Source organism: Thermobia domestica, unplaced genomic scaffold (genome assembly GCF_964235325.1).
Source record: "Thermobia domestica unplaced genomic scaffold, izTheDome1.hap1.1 HAP1_SCAFFOLD_820, whole genome shotgun sequence".
Lineage (NCBI taxonomy): Eukaryota > Metazoa > Arthropoda > Insecta > Zygentoma > Lepismatidae > Thermobia > Thermobia domestica.
The window spans coordinates 68101-82505 of NW_027656530.1; the positions used below are offsets into that span (position 1 = coordinate 68101).

Consider the following 14405-nt stretch of genomic DNA (forward strand, 5'->3'; position numbering starts at 1 on the left):
CACCCATGTAAGAATGTTGTCTTGAAGTTGCAGTATCTTGTTTTTTAGATCCTCCATTGTATCCTCCAGTGTAGTATGTTCTGGTGGCGTTTCGTCATCTATGGGTTCTGTGTGTTCTTCATTATTACTGGTTTCCTTGTTGAGGTCTTGCTGGTTAGGCAGTGTAATAACTTTCTTTATTTGGTGGTCTTCATTCTGGTATGGCCTTGCAGGGCAGTTGCTACTTCCGGTTCTGTGTCCTTTAGCTGTGCATGTTGCGCAGAATGACTTCGTGGCCTCTGAGTTGCATGTTCTTGGTGAGTGTTTCTTCCCGCATTTGTAGCACGTGACCTCGTTGTTGCATCTGGTTGCGTGGTGGCCGTATGAGAAACATCGTGTGCATGGTGTAGGGCGTCCAGTGGTTTTCGAGTTCTCTACTTTATATCTTGCTATCCCAATATTTATTCCGTTGGTAATAAGTGAGTTTATGGTCTCTGGGTCTCTAGAGAAAATCCTCAGAAGTGGGATAGGCCCTCTATCAGATTTCATTCGTGTAACATTGGTGAATTGTATTCGTTGTTCCATCATATCTTCTTTAATTTCTGCGATGTCTAAGTGAACAGGGACTCCTCGGACTACGCATGTAAAAGTGGCTTGTGGCGTCTGTGGTGGCAGGTTGGTTCGTTTTGTGTAGTCATTAGTGTTCCATTGAGCATTGGGCCCAAAGTCCGTCACTGTAAATCCATCCAGAAACTTAGTCTTGTCTTCTTTAGTATTGAAGATTAGTTTCACACCGTTGTTTCTATTGAGGTTGTATATAGTGGCTTTGATGGCTGGTTTAATTTCTGCAAACTTTTTCTTTAGTGTTATTGGGTTCGTCTTTCGAGGGTCTGGGTTGAAAATAGCAATAGAGAAGATCCTTCGTTCATGTGAATTGTGTACATTGTTTTGCTTGCTTTGAGGTCTCTGTTGGCTGTTGAGTTCGTTTGTCTCGTTGTCGCCTGTGCTAGATGGTCCTTCTCTCGGGTGGAGGGATTTCGTGTTTTTCTTCGTTGGGTTGAGTGTGTTTCCTCTAGTCTCCTCTTGTGGTACTGAGGTTTCTATGTGATTGTCATGTATCATCAGTTCGCTGGTCTTTCTCCCATCTTGGTTGCCGATTGCTGTGGGGCGGATCCGCGCCTGTGCTGTTATAGGAATGTCCCTGTAGCTGCAGTTGTATTCACTTCTGGTGTTCGTGCGTCTTGTTTTATTGGTAGGTGAATGGGCTAGATGCGATGGTGAGCTAGGAGATTTCAAGGCTTCCGAGTAGCTGGAGTTAGGTGATCCCGTTGTAGGAGAGAAAGTAGCGTCTGGTGGCAGATCGTCATCCGACGGCGGGTCTCGTTCCGGTGTAGGTTGCATGTTCCTCTCCGGTGTAGTCTGTGCGGGATTTCGTTGTTTTCTTCTTGCTGGTTGCTGTTCGTCTTTGGGCATTTCCTTGCTCGCCTGGCTTCTACTTCTGGTGTTCCTGTGTGGCTTCATTTTGTTTCTTTCTTTAAGGTAGGCAGTAGCTCAGTGTGTGTATGCTTCGCTTCCAGTTAGGGTGAGGGGTGAGAGGGTCTGTATTAATTTGTTTTTGTGTGTATAAGTGGCTCCTTGGTATAACACCGCAAGGTATCCAGAGCAACTGTGTTGTGTGTGTGTGTTAGTGTTAGTGTTGGGGTCCTATAGTGACGTCCCGTTGGGATCAGTTTAGCCTATTCGCGCTCCGACTGTCGGCAAGGCCTGTACATACGAGAGTGCCTACTCTAAGCTCGGTCACTCAAGAGGGACAGGAGAGCTGATAGTCCAAACTAATCCTTTCGGTGCGTGAGTCGTCAATTCTGTCGGGGAGGGAGAAATAATAATTTAGCTCGTCGCTGGCCCTAAAAAGAGCCGGAAGGTACAGCTCTAACAAGAGCTGTACAATCCTTTGTTCAGTCAGTTTATGTCTGAGGTGTGGCCCTAATAAGAGCCGGAAGGACCCGTTCTGAGAAGAACCGATCAATCCTGGTCACGTCATAAGTCGGTGGCCCTGATAAGAGCCGGACGAGTACTATCCATAGGATCAGTGCTGTCCAAGTCGATTGTCAGTAAAGTTAGGAAGTCTGTTGTGGCTCTGAGAAGAACCAGTTGGTTGTTGTGTCTTGGTCTGTAGTCTCAGACAGCTAGCATAACAGGATGTGGCTTTATCACTCGGCGCTGAACGACACTGTCACTATCACTATCACTAATTAAGCGCGAGCTATCCGGTCACTGCCAGTTCCAAAGACTCGTGTGGTCCTGTGTGCTGATTCTTCTCTACGCGTGGAGACCGCTTGCTTCTCTCAATCCGTGTGGAGTTGCTTTAGCTTCCGTCCTGAATGAATGATTGATTGAATTGCGCGCTGAATGAAGTCAAGTTATATAAAGAGCAAAACCGTTAAATCAAGCTATTTCTCATTGGATAAAGTCAGTCGAAAAGGACAGTTCTCATTGGCTTAGACACGTTTTGTGTTTTTCCTCCGTGCTTTCCCTGCATGATCGAAGGAACAAAACCACGAGTCTTGGGCTGCTTGGGCTTGTATTTCTCGTGTGTGGTGAGCGAAGCAGTAACATATCGAAATGACAGGACGTGGAAAAGGAGGCAAGGGTCTTGGCAAAGGAGGTGCCAAGCGCCACCGTAAAGTTCTTCGTGACAACATCCAGGGTATCACCAAACCCGCTATTAGGCGTCTTGCTCGCCGTGGTGGTGTGAAGCGTATCTCTGGTCTCATTTATGAAGAGACCCGAGGAGTATTGAAAGTATTCCTGGAGAACGTAATCAGAGATGCTGTTACATACACAGAACACGCCAAGAGGAAGACAGTGACAGCTATGGATGTTGTGTATGCCTTGAAGAGGCAAGGAAGAACCCTGTACGGTTTCGGAGGTTAAGTTGGGGTTCCTCCTATTTTGGATATAAAATTGGCATAAACGGCTCTTTTCAGAGCCAACAAATTTATATAAAGGGAAAGATTTACTTTGTGCGATTTTCTGTTAGATTATAAGAATTCGTGTAACTACATTAAAGCCTTTTGATGCACACTAAATTACAGACGTAGAGAGATTAATTTGAGAAAATCATACGTTTTTTTTTACATTATGTACGTTCATGTATACGTATTCATATCATGTAGCAGTATTAATGCTGGAGAAGGGGTTCTGGTTGGAAATTGGCGATTTGTTGGAAGTAGCGAGCATGAGAGATGCGAAACGCAAGTCGGAATTTCTGTTCTGACAGTAGGATGTACGTATAGAGGCTTATACAACTTCTATACTGTGCTGTGAGGGGCGAATAATGCGTTAGAAACCTGAATCTTGTCCTTTATCTTGTTTACGTGGTCTTGGGTTCGATTTCTTTCTTTTGCGGTAGTGTCTATTGTGATTTACATGTAAATTAATGACACTTCGTAGCGGGTTACTAAAATAAAGAGTAATACAAATATGAGATGTAGGTTAATGCATTGTATACTTCACATTATTTACTAAAGAAAGGCAGTAGTTACAAGAAACCTAGGCTCGCTCGTTGGGCACAGTAGCAAATGAGTTCTGAGATCAGAGAATAAGAGTAGTTGCGTATTACAAACCATATACATATAACACATATCACACAAATATGAATATCGACCTTGCAAAGAATAAATCGTACTTAAGTGTGCATTTAATGTCATTACTATGTTGCAAAAGAAATTTAGGAAAGTTTTCTGATCCGCTCTGTTCATGATGTCATTGGGGCATAGTAATGAACAATAATAAATGTCGAGAACATATTGAACAGAGTAATTTCAGCCAAGCCAACGCAAGAGAGAAACATGAGTGCTTTAAGAATGTTGGAAATTCCTTTGTCTAGCATGAAGTACATGAGAATATGTGGTATGAGGTTTTCTTCCATTGCTGAGAATCTGGGCTCGACTGTCCTGTCCTCTGGGTAATATGAGCCCGATGTACGCAAATATCAAAAAAATGTAGCTAGCGACAATACAAAAGGTAATGATCTTATAATTAATAATGTAGTGGGAACTAAGCACATCGCTGTTTGGAGTATTCTAAAGTTAGTGTGACTTCCTATGGGCTTCAATTACGATCGACGACTACACATATACTAATTAATCGAATAGCAGCGAGAATTTCGAATGAAACTAAGCAACTATCTCAGACACTTTTGATGAGTCTGTATATCGAAAACAATTCATTTCAATCGTAAATCTCCTCTATAAAGGGGTTTGTGGCCCTCATAAGGGCCGATTTGTATGAGATATAGGTCTTACATTTATGCCTTCTTCTCAGTTTTCTTGGGCAGAAGTACAGCTTGAATGTTGGGCAAAACACCACCCTGAGCGATTGTAACTCCAGACAACAACTTGTTTAATTCCTCGTCGTTACGGATAGCTAACTGCAGATGACGTGGAATAATCCTAGTCTTCTTGTTGTCACGAGCAGCGTTGCCTGCCAACTCAAGAACTTCAGCTGCCAGGTATTCCATGACTGCAGCCAAATACACGGGAGCGCCAGCACCAACTCGTTCGGCATAGTTACCCTTTCGCAAAAGACGATGGATTCTGCCTACTGGGAATTGAAGGCCAGCCCTGCTGGAGCGGGACTTGCTCTTTCCCTTGACTTTTCCACCTTTGCCGCGACCAGACATTGTTCAATATTCTTTCGTAATAAGATGAGAGGAAAAATTGCGGCCTCCCATGAATCAAGTCAGTTTTGTTACTACTTCAAGCGTGCACCCGAGTGCATCAAATGAAAAGCAAGGCAGTTGGCGCGAATTGAAACACGTACTGTAATTTAAATGAAGTCGATAAATCGGCGGACACATCTGAATTGAGGAGAGAGGATGTTGGAGCTGCCGTCGATAACCTTCTTATGACTGTGGATACCTAACGGTGACAACTAAGCAGTCGCTACTCATTGAGAAGCTTACTGTGCTGCAGAACTAAGAAGAATGAAGATTTGAAGCAGTTAAACGCTGAAAGAAGAGACTCAATCTAAGTGTTATTAACAGGATAGTCTTTTAAGATAATCCTGCTTTAAAGAGAAGAGACTGTTTTGAAATAAAAATTGCTTCAACACACACTCACACACACCGCTTCCTAGAGAAATAAGCATTGCTTTCCGTCGGCTTGACCCCCTATTGTGCGTCAAGCTTCGCGCTGGCCATATAGGTTGAACAGCCTTTGGCGACAGTCGGCTGACGGGATCGCTCTGTTATCTCTCTGGGATAGCATTAGCGAAGCACCTACACAAAACTAGAGAGACTTTCCCTCAATTAGTTTCCGGCCCTTATCAGGCCCACATTCACCATGCCACGCCAAAAGAAGAAGTCACCCACAAGAAGACCGGGAAGGGAGCCATCCCAAGCCCGCAGAGACTGCAGCGAGGACTCAAGAAAGAAGAAGACGTCCACATACCAGATGAAGAACACTCCAAGAGAACCCTCCAGGGAAGAAGAAACAGGACGAGAAACTCCCAGCAAGAGAGAAGTAAATGAAGAAAGAAGAAACGACCAGCAACAGCCAGACACTCCATCTGCGCAACAAGAGGCAGTGCCAAAAGTGAAACTCTTCGAAGTCACTTACACAACAGAAGAAGTTCTTGACATTATAGCTGAAAAGATGGACACCTCAGAAGTACGCATCACAAATAGAGGATACAAGAGGTTCAGGATTGACTTCGCCACACAAACAGCACGAGATGTTTTCCTGCGCATCTTCGAAGCCAAACACTTCGGTGACAAAGCAATAATGCTCCATTCCAGAAGACAAGAAACAACAGAAGCCACCACACCAGAAGATGTGACATCCAAGACTCCCGGCCCTTTCAAGGACCAGACGTCTCCACACCCAAAAGTAGACAATGAAGTCAACGAACCAGCTGCTGAAGAAGAGTTCACACTAGTGAAAGGCAAACGCAACAAGAAGACGAAAGCAGACTCGCCGTCACAGAAAGATGAACCACAAACCAAGAAGAATGAAGACAACAAGAGATCCCACCGAAAGCGACCAATATTCACGTGTGTTATCAAGAAAGTACCAGTCACCACAGATGTTGATAGTTTCAAATCTGAGTTAAGGAAACTGAGAGTCAACTTCACAAATGCAGTGAGGATCCAAACCCAGAAAGGACCAGCACCCTTACTCAGATTGTTCTCAGAAGATCCCGTTCAAATAAATAAACTGATAACCCACGGAATCTCCATAGGGACGACACACCACAAAGTCGAAACATCCAGAGCACCGCCACGGCCGATGCCGTGTTACAAATGCTACCAATATGGTCACCAAAGAGCTCTGTGCAAAAACAGAAGAGTGTGCCATCGTTGCGGGAAGGAACACGAAGACACCTGTAGCAACCCAATCGACAGCAACTTCTGTGCAACCTGCGGGAAAGCAGGCCACAGAACAGGGAACAGCAATTGCCCAAAAAGACCACGTCAAACTCGAACCATAGCTGTGAAAATACTAACAGAAGACCAGATTACTCAAAAAGAAGAAATTGCAAAACAGCAAGCTTTAGACGATGGCCCTAGTAAGGACCAGAGCAGCAAACAAGAAGAAAGAAGAAAAGAAGAATCTCCTAGAGTTACCACTCAAGAAGAGAAAATTGCTGAAACCCTCCAGAAACTCATTGATGACGCCATGCATATAGTCACCAACAGAGTTATCAAATGGATTACTTCAGTTTTAGCCTTGACAATAGAACCGGCAAACCATCAACGACTAAACAGAGCAATACAGGAAGCCACAAAGAAGATCTACCGGCAATCCTTCAACCCCATTTTAACAACAGATGGGCAGTTATACGTTCCTTCTCTGCAGCGCATCACTGGAGCCAACGCAGAATAAAAAAAAAAAAATTCTGCAGACAGATGACGACACAAGCACCGACCAAAGGATCAAGAAGACGGCCAAACTTGCATGTTTAAAAAATAACAGTCTTCCCCACTAACAAAACACCTCCCAAATACAGACAACACAGATAGTTTAACATATACAGATAGGTTTTAAAAATTTAAATTAAAAGCATAAAATAACTTAGTAATTTATTAATACAGACATTTTTACATGGATTTTCACCACCCTTCTCAAGTGGTTTTGCCATGTAAATACTATTGCATGCAGCATGACCGATAAAGGGGGTTTTTTCCTGGTTCCCAGGTTTTTTGTCCCTCTATCAAACACAAATAACTTCTCTCGCGCTTTCCTATCTTCTTGTTTACCCTTCTTTCCTTCTATTTCACACATTGACAGATTCGCGTGTAAATGTCTTTCGTAAAAGATAGAAGCCGCGGCATACACCTACACCCGACAGATTCTTTAGTGTACTAATTGCATGTGAGGAGAGGCATGTAGATAGATGGTTGATGCCTTACTCTCTGTCAGGGCGCGGGCTTTCCCGAGGGGCGTCCTTATTTTTAACTTAACTTTTAGCGGACACATCTAATTTTGCTGAACGAGTGAGTCATCATGCCACCAAAAACTAGCGGAAAGGCTGCAAAGAAGGCTGGTAAAGCCCAAAAGAATATCTCCAAGGGAGATAAGAAGAAGAAGAGGAGGAGGAAGGAGAGCTATGCCATTTACATCTACAAAGTTTTGAAGCAAGTGCATCCTGACACTGGCATATCTAGCAAAGCTATGAGTATCATGAACAGCTTTGTTAATGACATCTTCGAGCGTATTGCTGCTGAAGCTTCTCGTTTGGCCCATTACAATAAGCGGTCAACTATCACCAGCCGGGAAATCCAAACAGCTGTGCGCCTTCTTTTGCCTGGTGAACTTGCCAAGCACGCTGTAAGTGAGGGTACGAAGGCTGTTACCAAGTACACAAGCTCTAAGTAAAAATCTTCTTCAAGATTTTTCATTTCAAACGGTCCTTGTCAGGACCAACACATTATTCGAAAGAGTTAAATCACGAAATTTGCTTCATTCTGTTATGTAGAAACACCTTGAAATCCAATTTCTATATGCTGTTAGTAAAAAAGTAAAGCACATAGCGGAGATGTGTCGTGCTTGTATACGAAAGGCATTTACTCGCCGGAGATCTACACTTAGTCATAATAATTTACTTTTAAAAAGTGGTAATACATTCCGTGTTAAGTATAGTAGTAGGTGCACACGGATCGGAAATCAGGTTATTTTAATGTGCCGTGCAAATAAACAGGCTGTTAGTGTAAGAAATAGTGGGTATAACGCTTAGAATATCGATTAATCGCTATGAAATAATGTTGATAAATTATCTCTTGAAAGTACTATAAAATTAATGTTTCTAGTATTTTCGTACTTGAAGGATAATGAAATTTGAAAAAGAGATGCCAACAGCACCTGGTGTTCCCAGGCGGTCACCCATCCAAGTACTGACCAGGCCCGATGCTGCTTGACTTCGGTGATCGGACGAGAACCGGTATATTCAGCATGGTATGGCCGTTGGCGAATGCATATGGCTTCGAGTGAGTTATTGTAGCTACGTAGGTTTGTCGGTGAATACTCAAAAAGACCAGCGCGTGGAAAGCGTTGCTAATTGTTTTAAGTAATGCATGATTACGAAATTATCGTGGTGAACGATGTGAGAATATTCGTCTTTGTGAAAAACAAAATTAGAAAAAGTATACCAACAGCACCTGGTGTTCCCAGGCGGTCACCCATCCAAGTACTGACCAGGCCCGATGCTGCTTGACTTCGGTGATCGGACGAGAACCGGTATATTCAGCATGGTATGGCCGTTGGCAACTACCTTTTCTTCAATGTCCTGTTAAGGAAGTATGTTTTAAGTAAGAATTGACATTATTAACTATAAAGGCAAGCATATTAACGTCGTTAACATTACTTGGAATATACTAATATTCGAATAAATATTTGAATGTTCGAATGATGAGTGATTCGGATGTTCATAGTGCCACTGTGTCCTATCGAGTTTACTATCACGAACCACGTATGAAATTGTATATAAATAAATAAAAATAAATCCTTTATTAAGTATTGATTACAGGAAAAAGGCAAACTTACATTCTTTAATGTACACAATGAAATGTATGAAAGATATTTTTAAGATATGTTTCACTTACCCTTTATAACGCAAGGTAGTTTTCAGTGTAGCATTCTCTTCAGCTGCGAGATAACGTAAGGCAGATGATCATTCAGTCGTGAAGCACTAAAATGTAATATACATTTTAACTATTATCGATAAGAATTATTTACTGCAGGGATGCAAATAAAGTGAGGCAAATTAGTAAATAAAAACCGATACTGTAACTGATAATATAATTAGTTGTATCTGTATTAGTTGTATATACAGTAATCGCACGATTATCCGCGGAGTTGGATGTTGGCATAATCGCGCATAATCAGCAGTATGAGCAGAAAAGGGAAATGAAATGAAATATTTAGATTTACGTCGCATACTTATACCGGTTACGCTAAAGGAGACGGTGATGATGAGTACTGAATGAAGAAAGTGGGAGGAAACGGGAGAAACCCGAGAAAACCCATGAGCACGGTCTTTATGCACGACAAAGTTCACACGGCACGAGCTGGGATTGAATCAGGGACCCCAAGCACCGGAGGCCAAAAAACGGACAAAAAGTCTTTCGTGCAACTTTCGTTTTCGGTAAAAAGTTTACACATAATTTAGAAAGAGTAGTTTTCTGGTCTTTTTATTTCACAAGTTGGTTCATGTCTATATTTTTTACATGCATAAAAAATTTTTCAACTCCCTTGCTTATTTCCTGTTAAAGACCTCTACCTCTGATTGTATTTTTTGCACATATTCTTATTGTTTTCAGACAACATTTCTAAAAGCGTAATTTATCGTCAGCAAGAAAAGAAAAGGAAAGCCTCGGATAGTGGAATGTGTACTGTATATATATATATATATATATATATATATATATATATATACGTATTAGTATATAGTTTTATTTTATACGTCTCCTATTATTACACAATGTGCAGATATTGTCAAAGCGCAAGTAAATATGTATAACTCCCCGTTCTGCACTTAATAACTTGAAAGAAGTTCGGGGAAGGTAGTGTAACAGAAAGTGCAAACAGAAATGAGGGTTTAAAGGCATTTAATATTATTCCGTAGTAGTATGATTTTTTGTAAAATATATATATATATATATATATATATATATATATATATATATATATATATATCTAAACATACATATTCAATGATATAGTAAGAGGTTAGCAGCACTGATAGAACTGCAGAAAGTACAAAACCGTTAATAAGAAAGAGAGAGAGATGGTGGCCGCTTTTGTGCTTTTCATTGGCTAATTCCGAATTGCGCGCGAATACGTACGAGATTTCTTTCTTTTTCCTCTTCGCAGCCCAGATGTTGCCAATTAGAAGTTTTTAGTACTACATTTGTATGAAAATGTTGCCTTTAAGAAATGTGGTTTGCATACAGAGAAAAGAGCAAAATGAATATTTACCTTAGTGGGCATGAAAAAAGACGAAACATTTTGCAAGATGGACACACGAACTTCCTTAATGCAGGCGTTCAGTACATTATTGTAAAGAAAAAAACACTAAAAAGAATTACTTCAATATCCCTAGCAACATTCAACAATTCATAGAGAAAAATCTTTATTTTGAGAACAATGGAAAACTATGTAATTGTAGATAACTACTAAATTTAATGATTAAGGAAAACGTTTAGGCCCGGCCCTTCAGAAAGAAAGTGCACAGAATATTCTCTCATGGAAGCAATTGCAAAATCAACATTTTGTTTGCAGTTATAATTAGAGGATCTATATACAGGGTGTTCGAAAAAGAATGTATCCTCTTGAAAGAAAATATTCTCTGGGCCCCTAATCCTTTATATACCGAAAGGAAGTTTGTATAGCATTTTTTCTTACCTTCGTTAGAAGAATTGAAAGTGACTACTATCGTGACACGGGAGATATTTAATCGATAGTCGAATTACTCACATACTCGAATGAACACGTCTCTTGTAAGGAGAGGAAAGGCTTCTGTGATCCGCTATCGCAGCTGTGTCATATCTGCAGAGAATGTTAGGACACAAACGTGATCTTTGAGAGCCTCGTGAAAAGAAGTCGCATAGTATCATGTGTGGAGACATCGGGGCCATCTGAAGAACGCTTCATCATTAGGACCAAGGGCGAGTTACGAAACACTCTGGGATATATTTATTAACATAACTTCTCGTCATTCTGCAAGTGTGGTGGAGCTCCATCCTATTGGAAAAGGAAACCTCGGGAGCCCTCTTCATGTGTAGGTATCGTTCACATGTGAAGCATGTGAAGATAGATTACTGTACTATCGTGTACCTAAAATCATTTTCTACGAATACGAACATGTCTACACTGAAGGCAGTGCAGCTCTTTTTCTCTTTTTTTTGGTCATGTATTGTAACGCGGGGCAATGCACACAATAACATGTAATGTTGTGTATCATCATAAAGGGCCAGGGCGATGATTGGATCTTGATGGACGTGGAGAACTGATAGGTGATGTGAGTGGTATTGTGATCTATGGTTGTATGTTTACTGATGAATGCATAAGGAGAGGTGAAGGGGTTGCCTTTTTTTTTATGTCGATCGGGAGGGAAGCGATTGGGAAACTTTTGACTTTGTTTTTCAACCGAATATATTGATTGAATAGGTCGCCGACAATTTTACGGGGCGTCACGTCGTTGCCTTTTTCATGTCGATCGCGAGCGAAGCGAGCGTTTTTTTTTTTTTTTTTTTTTTTTTTTTTTTACCGACAATATGTATTGAATCGGTTGCCAACACCTTTAGGGGCGCGTCACGTCCTTCTTTCTGTGCTGATCGCGAGCGAAGCGAGCGCGAAATTTTTGACTTTTTTTTTTTTTTTTTTTTTTTACCCACAATATTTATTCAATCGGTCGCCAACACTTTTAGGGGTGCGTCACGTCCTCTTTTCTCTGCTGATCGCGAGCGAAGCGAGCGCGAAATTTTGACCTTTTTTTCTCTTTTTAATTCTTTTTTTTCTTTAAGAAAAAATATTGATTTCATAGGTCGCGAACATTTTTACGGGATGCAACATCGTTTATTTGTTTTTCCAACCGTCTTTCTGTCTTGAGCCCCCGCCAAGTTAACTTTATGGTGGACAAAAACTATGTGCGGTGGGTTACCGCGGGGTTCTCCCGTTTCCTCCCACTTTCTTCATTCCACCACCATTTCAATCATTTCTCATAATCAGCGCCTCTTTTAGCCTAAGCGGCATAACGTGGGACGTAAAACAAAGATTTCCTTTAGTTGCTTTCTGTCTTGATTACGAGCGCGAAATTTTTTACTTTTTTTTTCTTTCTTTTGATATTATTCATTTAATAGGACGGCAACACCTTTACGGGCCGCCGCGTCGTCGTTTACACTTCTTCAGCCCATATTCTTTCTGCTTGTTCGTTTTCCGGCATCTTGTTATCACCGCCCGCGGCAATGCCTATGTCTTTCATCGCTTTTTGAAGCAAATCTTTAATAAATATGCACTCTCACATTTGTACTAATATGCATACCACAGTGGATAGACTGTAACTAGGAAAGCAGAAGCCTGCATATCATATTATTTAACAGTTGAAAGTGAACTGTCATTTTAAGTTTGATTTTGATCAGATGAGTGCAGTTCAACTCGTCGACAATTGTGAAGATTCTCGAGGTTAGGGACCATCCATTTTGTGCTTTGTAATGAAAATGGCTGCAGCCAAACTTCTCTGATCTGAATGAAACTTGGCATGATGATACATCTTGACCTGCTCTACAAGTTTATTTAGTATTTTCCGTTGCGCAGGCTTTTGCTTCTCCAGGTTCTCCCATGGAACTGAGAAACGTATTCAGTCGAACTTCTGCGGTAAGTCAGTATATCATCCTGAGAAGTTTGATCGAGATAGCAGAGGTTCGACTATTCGTTTTTCAATTCCATGTGATATTACAACACGGTGAACTAAATTTATATAGAAACACTTTGATTTTGTTTTGTTTTTTGCTAGCATTAAACTGAGAAAATGTTATTCAATAGACAGAGAACACCACTCAAAGAAAAGTACATCATAAGAATATATATATGGTTGCTGTGGTTCTCGGTTTAATTTGCTAGTTAAGAAACTTGCTCTAAATAAGTACATCTTACAGGTGAAAAACTAAGCCAGGCGATAGAATTAAATATAAAGTTATACACTTTTATTTTACGTTTACTAGTGTTGGGTTACTACTGTAAAATAAGTCAGTATATATGAAAGATAACTGTATTAGGTACTATTTTCCACCGGCGGTGTATTCTTGCATAGTGTACTTAATGTTTACAAGCGGGGCGCTACTAGTATGGATGCATGACAAGTGCTATTGAAACTCGAAAACTAACTGGTTTCCACTACCCTTGCTTATACGTATACCCGCGTCGCCTTCGCTCCTGTTCACTTTGGACGCACATTCTTGCTATCGCTCAGGCCCCCAGCTTTCTCCTGTTTTGGCTCCCTTAAATAGTATTCGTGCTTTTTATTGGCCACCTGGCAAAGCACTTGTAATGATTTTACACCAGTAACTCTAAAATACATGTGTATTACTTTATTTAATTCTGTCGTCTGCAGAATTTTTTTTTTTTCGTACAAATATGCCTTTTCATGCAGAACACTGAATTTTGCCTGTAAATTTTTGAGAATATGCTGTGACGAAACTTGAGCACCGTTCTTCTTTTCTTTCTTATCACGAGTCTTCTTTAGCCTAATGAGCACAATCATCACACGATAACGACTATTCTTTTCATTTAACTTGTAAACAAGTTGAACTAATAATAATAATTGATGTACAAAGGAGAAGTGTCCTACATATTTGAGGTAAAAAATAAAATAAATATACTTCTACTTCATCCGTGTTTACAAAGTTAAATGTTATCGATTTACAAAAAATGGTCACCTATCCACACACTGACCAGGCTCGACACTGCTTGACCATACATATTAAAACATCGGTCCCACTGAATACACAAGTAGTAAGCACATTCACATAAAAATAATTAGGATTACAGTATATAAAATGCGTTAATTAAAATAGCAAATGCCTTACCTTATCACAGGCGATCCAAAGCCACTGCACATCATCTGCTACGCACACTATATTCCTCCAATATTTCACTCACTTCCTATATCACGCAACAGAAAATATTAATAAAATTCACTTAGCAACATTTTCATTTTTAATCAACAATACGTATAACAATTAAGAATAAAATTAATTGTGAGCACATTGTTATAATTAGAATACTGTTTTTATTCGTTTACAAATATGGGATTAATATAGAGCTGGCAGCAACAATATATACAACTCATCCTGTATGTATCGTAAATCCTAACTTGAGAAGACATCTCTGACGCAAACAATGAGACAAGAAATCAAATACTATATC

The 14405-nt window shown here is 40.5% G+C and overlaps 2 non-coding genes across 2 annotated transcripts; both read right to left on the reverse strand.

Moving 5' to 3' along the window:
- Window positions 1-8330: 8330 nt before the first annotated feature.
- Window positions 8331-8449, reverse strand: LOC145677380 (5S ribosomal RNA). The gene has a single exon (XR_014129798.1). It is a non-coding gene; the product is annotated as a 5S ribosomal RNA (ribosomal RNA).
- Window positions 8450-8626: 177 nt separating this feature from the next.
- On the reverse strand, window positions 8627-8745 carry LOC145677377 (5S ribosomal RNA). Its single transcript, XR_014129795.1, has one exon. It is a non-coding gene; the product is annotated as a 5S ribosomal RNA (ribosomal RNA).
- Between the last annotated feature and the right edge of the window lie 5660 nt (window positions 8746-14405).